Source organism: Gavialis gangeticus, unplaced genomic scaffold (genome assembly GCF_001723915.1).
Source record: "Gavialis gangeticus isolate Ggan-Ray unplaced genomic scaffold, GavGan_comp1, whole genome shotgun sequence".
Classification (NCBI taxonomy): Eukaryota; Metazoa; Chordata; order Crocodylia; family Gavialidae; genus Gavialis; species Gavialis gangeticus.
The window spans coordinates 79,123,234-79,129,430 of NW_017729032.1; the positions used below are offsets into that span (position 1 = coordinate 79,123,234).

General features: G+C 39.6%; 1 protein-coding gene and 1 long non-coding RNA gene across 3 annotated transcripts in view; one reads left to right on the plus strand and one right to left on the minus strand.

The window, feature by feature from the left end:
- The window catches only part of LOC109303147, a 12,445-nt gene extending 11,235 nt beyond the window's left edge, over positions 1 to 1,210 (plus strand). Inside the window, exon 4 of the long non-coding RNA XR_002099019.1 lies at positions 1,200 to 1,210. This is a non-coding gene — a long non-coding RNA (uncharacterized LOC109303147). The remainder of the gene's footprint in view (positions 1 to 1,199) is intronic.
- The window catches only part of DIAPH3 (diaphanous related formin 3), a 562,409-nt gene that overhangs the window by 82,380 nt on the left and 473,832 nt on the right, over positions 1 to 6,197 (minus strand). The gene's annotated exons all lie outside the window — the stretch shown is intronic.

A 6,197-nucleotide genomic window follows, 5' to 3' on the forward strand; every position in this document is an offset into this window, starting at 1 on the left:
AACACCAACCTTGTCTCTCAGAACTGTTTATCTTTGTACCTTTTTTCCCCATGAAAGTCATAGCAGGTGAGAAATAAAAGAGGTTACCCTGTGTATTATAAGTGAGAGATTGTGATTTTATTTTGCAGGCATGGCTAATCTCTCACAGATATAATATTATATATAGGCATAAGGCCAGATGCTCCTCTGCTATAAAGTAGTATAGTTTTGCTCAAGTCAATAAAGTTGTACCAACTTACACTAATTGAGGATTATCACTAGAGACACCCCCCAACACATTCTGATTAGGGAAAAGAAACCTCGTTTTGGATTTGAGTAAATACAGTAAATTGCTAGGGCACAGCCTACTGCACAGCTTAGTCCATGTGCGTAATACACATGCACACTTACATGTCCACTTTGCAAGGAAATAGAATTCCTACCTGCAGTTTAAGTATCAAAACTGTCACTTAACTGACTAAAATATTACAATTTAGGTAATGCCAAAGAGAAATGAAATGTCACCCATGGAGCTAAGTGGATATTTTTTTACATAATTAACAATACAGAGCTCAGTTCCATGGTTCTTCACCATTTGTTCTTGTATTTTTTCTAATATTTATGATGCTTTTCTAATGTTTTGGTCTCTGCACACAATCCAGGCAGCCCAAAATAAGATAAATCATCTCCCATTTAAAAAGATGGAAAAGACAACATTGGTGCTGGTCAACTATTACAACTGCAAAACTAGTCAACAGCACATTTATCAAGCTATAATATGGTAGCATTAATTCAAAATACAATTTAATTATCTCTAATGGTATTATGATGTAGTTATGCCACAACAGGCTCCAATACTTAGCAGGATCAACAAATCAACTTGGCACCATTGCACTTATTCTATGGCACTGGAGGATTAAATGTAGTTTAGAAAAATAGTTAAATTTTAAACAAGGGCTGAATTGCAAGACCATTCTGTGAAACTGCACAAGGAAAAAAAAATCTAGGAAAGCACAAGATACATAACAAAGGAAGGTGATATGATTTCAGTGTAAATGATAAATATATTGCATTTACTATTGTAAAGAAGTTATTGAGGACTGTCCTATAGCAAGATTAAGATCAAGAAGGTTCTTTGGGATATCTTTTTGTGCATGTATGGGTACCTAATCTTGTTTTCAATTAGCAAGCTTGGATATCAGAAGCAATATGTTCACAAGTGCAGCTTTCCACCAGAGCATCAACTGCAGCCAAGCTGCTTGCAACATCCAGGCCAGCGGCACAGCAGCTGCTACTTTCGCAGCTCCCTCTAAATCAGAAACAGATTTAGTACCCCAGTCACCTCACCATTAGCTACAGTATTACCTCACTGGTCAATGAACTTCCTGAGGTCATATCTCAGAAACGGCAAGTCAGAGCAGATGATTTTTGAGATCTCTTCCCACCCTATGATTCAACTCAATCACCTGAACCAGCATTTCTCAACCTGTGGGTCATGACCCAAAAGTGGGTCGCAAGAATATATGAAAGAGTCATGAACTTTAAATTTTAAAAATGGATCAACAAACTTAAAAAAAAAAAAAAAAAAAATAGATTCTCCTTTAAAGGAGACAAATGTGGGAAATTGGTTTTTCCCTTGCAGGCTGGCAGAGTTCCAGCCCGCAAAGGGTTGCTCAGGGTCCTCCATGCCCCACAAACACACGCTACTGCCCCACACACTGGGGGGCTGGGGCTTAGGGATGGGGGCAGTGGGTCAGGAGTGCCCATTAATGTTTACAAATGGGTCCTGGTACAAAAAAGGTCAAGAGCCACTGACCTAAACTACTCCAGAACTCAGAGATGTTAAGGCATTCAAACATCCTGCATGTTCTCTACTCTTAGATAAACTTAAGGAATAAAGGAAATTATTTTTCACAGAACTTAGTACATTTCTCTTCCATCTTCCACTGTGTTGGAAAAAAAAGAAAATGATTTTAAGGTGGGGGAAATATAGTTAGTGTAATATATCTTTCACTGAGAAATGTACTAGGTTGGAACACTGGCATTTAAATATCAAATGGCTCTAGAAAGATTTGAAACACTTAGAATTTATTCCGATTAAGCAGACATGGAAAAATAACAGCTATAAAAATAATTAAGTAAAACACAGAACAATAAAATGTTTGCTAGCTTCACAGTAACGAAAAATAATCAGACACGCTCACAGTCTGCTGTCCACAAAGGGAAAAAGAAAAAAAATGCCTCCACCCTAAATGTAATTAGGAAAAATGTAATTTATTTATGCTTCAATTCATGCTTCTAAGGGAGAACAAATACACAAACAGTTCAGTTTCCTTGGTATCAAAGACAGACAGAGAACCACAAGATTTATAATGTCTAAATGGATTTATTGCAAAAAGCTGTCTCTGATTTTTTTCATGGTGCTCAAACTTTCAGTGTGTCAATTCTCAATGAGAGATCAGAATAATTATTTAAAAAAAAAAAAATTAGCCATTGTTAATAAGTAGGGATCAAGAATATTTAAAATTATGCTTTCCTTTTAGCATATATTGGTAATAAGTCCAGAATAAGAATAAACAGAGCTGTGACAGAAAAAAAAATAGTTTTTAATATAAATAACTTGAATACTGTCAAAAAGATCTCACTTAAAATTTGCTCACTGTGCTATGAAGTCAGGCATAGTTTAAAACAGGGATTCAATAAACCTGACTTTTAGCCTAATTTCCTGAAGTCCTTCTGCATATTTATCCAGAAAACACTGCTTGTTAGCCAATTCTTTCAATAGACCTATATTAAAATTTGCTACCTGTAAAATAAATTCACATGCCTATATTCTGAAGTTATAAACACACTGTGTCAGCTTGTACTCAGTCAGAACCAAATGAATGAATACCTTATATTTGTAAATTAAAACAACATTTAAAGTCTATCATATCTTTAAAAAAATGAAGTTGAGAGAGCTGAGACAATGCGAATCTTTACCAAAGCAGTCTCAGAACAGCAGATCTCTGTGTAACATGAAGTACAATATCTAGGGATATAGTACTAGTCAGGTCTACTAAAACCTCTCCTAGAACATCTACACACATGCTATGGGATGGAAGGGAGTGCGTTTTCATTACAGTGGCTTCTAGACAGCCACTCTAATTAAAACACTGCAGCATCATGTTTATTCACTGTCCCGCATTTCAAAACGGCCATGGGGTTACTTTAACTAAAACTTGTTTGACAAGTTTTAGTTAAAGTGCCACACTATCGTTTAGAAACACAGAGCACTGAATACATGTGATGGTGAGGCATGGTGGAGTGTTCTAATCACACCATTCCACCAGACTCAGCTAATCAAGTTGGCTCTGATGCGAACTAGAGTACAAGTCTAGGCACACCTGGTTTTTTTCCCTAGTTTTTCCAGGCTATTTCTTCCTTCTTACATATTGTATTTGCTCAATTTTACGATGATCCCCCAATAATTAGAATTTATATATGGAAAATGTATAATTTTGTTATAATATTCCACGTATAGACTCTAATTATTTGAGATGTACCTTGAATTTGTCTTCCTCCCACTGCTACAACAGGAAAAATAAAACTGGTGGTGGTCAAGTAACTTCTTCCCTCTGCAGCCACCCCCAATTACTTTCTCCAAGCACATAGAAGTGAGGGGAGAATTTGAAGACGCTGACCTCAAAATAAATATATTGGCAAATTACTATGCACACCCATAGACTTAGTTCACCCAGAATTGATGCAGTTTACCTTTTCTGAAACTGCTGCAAGTTTTATCATAGGCACTCCATAAACAAACTTTGAAGGAACACTTTTCTACCTACTTATATGTAGCACAAGCTATGCTTTATTAATTTTTTGTTTGTTTGTTTCAAGAGCCAAATTAGTTCTGAATTCTATTGGGCAAAGCCCAATAGCCAAGTTTCAAGTTTTGACTCAGCAGAGCCCCATTTTTCAACTGTGTGGCTCTACCATTGGGCAAGTATCCTCCTTCCCAGACTCAGTCTGCAGCTTCAGATACTCCACAAATCTGTGGAAGACATCCTATGTGCAACCCCAGGGTCTAGGGGCCCTGGGGTTTGGATGCCCACTAGTCTCACCTGCTCCTAGCCAAAAGTCTAGGGAACAAGCTACGGGGAAAGCAGTCCCCATCTGCCACAAAATTGTGCAGTTGCGTTTCCTGCATTTGGATAAATCGCAGGAGTCAGTGTGCTGGGAGTGCAAGGGACAGGTCTCACTCTGGGAAAACCACCCCTTAGCCCACAAAAAGCCTGGTGATCATGTGATCATGGTGTTTCCTCTGCCAGGTAGTACAGCCTTTTTTTTTTTTTTAAGGAAAATTTTTCATGTTCCAAGTCAAATCAGCCAAAGCAATTCCAAATCTGTAAGTCACTCAAGAACCAAATATGGCCCTACTATCAGCAAACATCCTTCACCCTTGTCTAAAGCATCAGACGCTTCCAAATCCTTTGGCAGGCATCCTATGTGCAGGTCCAAGCCCAAAGGCTTGGGGCTCCAATGCCCCCAAGTTTTGCTTGCCCTCGGCAGTATGGCCGCAGAAGCAAGCTAGGGAGAAGTCTCCCATTTCCATAAGTTGATGTGTAGCTGAGATCCTCCTGCTGGAAACTGGCCAGTGGGAATCTAACTACGAGGCTTTTGTAGGGAGTTCCATCCACAGGCAGACAAGGGTGTAACCCTCCACTACACAGCACCATTTTAATTGTATTACCTTCAGCAGAGTACTTCCCCTGCCACCATGGGGGTCATGGTATTTCCTGTGCCAGGTAGTACAGACTATGCACGATGTTAGTCCAAAGAAAAAGGCTTATGAATTACTATATAGTTCACTGGACTGGGCCCCAGCAGAGTCAACAGTGTTTCTAGCTATGGTGATCCCATAGCTCAGCCGTGCCCAGTATGTGCCAGACACCCACTCCAACAAAGGAGCCATGCGCTAATTAGCCCACACATGACTGGAACTAGGTGTTCTTGTCATGAATCCTGGGATCCTCCAAAAATGTATATGCAGATGAGCAGGAGAGCAACACGGTCCTGTGGGGGCATACTTCTCACAGGGCAATCACTCCCTCTTCGATCTCTCAGTTCTAATCCTCAAAGGGGACTTACAAAACATCTTTTGTAGATGAGCCTACAAACTTCACTTCATAAATCTACTGGATACAAAATCACGGACTCAATATAGACATTGGATTTATGACATTACAACCTGCCTGACCTGACTTCTTACATTCTTCTCATCCCCCACCTTTTCTCCCCCCAACCCCACTTTTCTTCCCTTTGCCTTCCTGACTTCACACTACTTTTTTCATTGAGAGCCTCTTTTTTACCTTATATTATTACCATTGTAGTGTTTCCCTTTGGTTCCCCCCCCAGCTTTCTTCCCCCCTCCATTCCCTGCTTTACCTTCTGTTTTTCTAATTTCTACCTATTTATATTTTCACTGACATCCTGTCACACTTTTAGCTTCTCTCGTTCCAGTTTTCTGATCTACAACTATTTTCTTTTTCACAGACAGCCCCTTTGCTACCTTGTTTTCGATCACTGTAATATCTCGCTTGGGCCTTCCCTCCCCCAACCCCTGCTTTCTTCCCCCTCCCTTACCTGCTTTATCTTTTGTCTTTCTAATTTCTACCTATATACATTCTCACTGACATCCCTGCCACACATTTAGCTTCTCTCATTCCTTTCCTCTCCCGTTCCTTCCAGAGACTCCCTATGCCTGAAGAAGGGTGACTGGACCCAAAAGCTTGCCAAGAACTTTTTTCCAATTACTCAGTTGGTCTAATAAAAGATATCATATCTAGTCAAAGAACCTTGCCTGCCTATGTCCTTAGACCAACACGGCTACAACCAAAATCTTAGTACATTTAGAAGACAAGTATGACCTCAGACCACAAGAAGATGGAGGTGCCTAATTTGCAGTTCTGAGTGAGGCACTCAAACCTTGCTCTGGTAGGCCTTTAGTCATAACCCTATATACACCTACTGGCCATCTCTGAGCAACTCCGCATTAAACATGCTGTTTTTTGTGGATTAATCTTACAAAAGCACGCAACTGCAGCTTATAGGTATCTTATAGACACTTAACTCTATTTCCTCGAATCATTCTGAGGGGCAAGTGCATTTTTAGGTGTTACTATGCCAAGTTGTCTGTCTGGACTTAGTCTTAGTGGCTTGCTTAAGGTCACAGG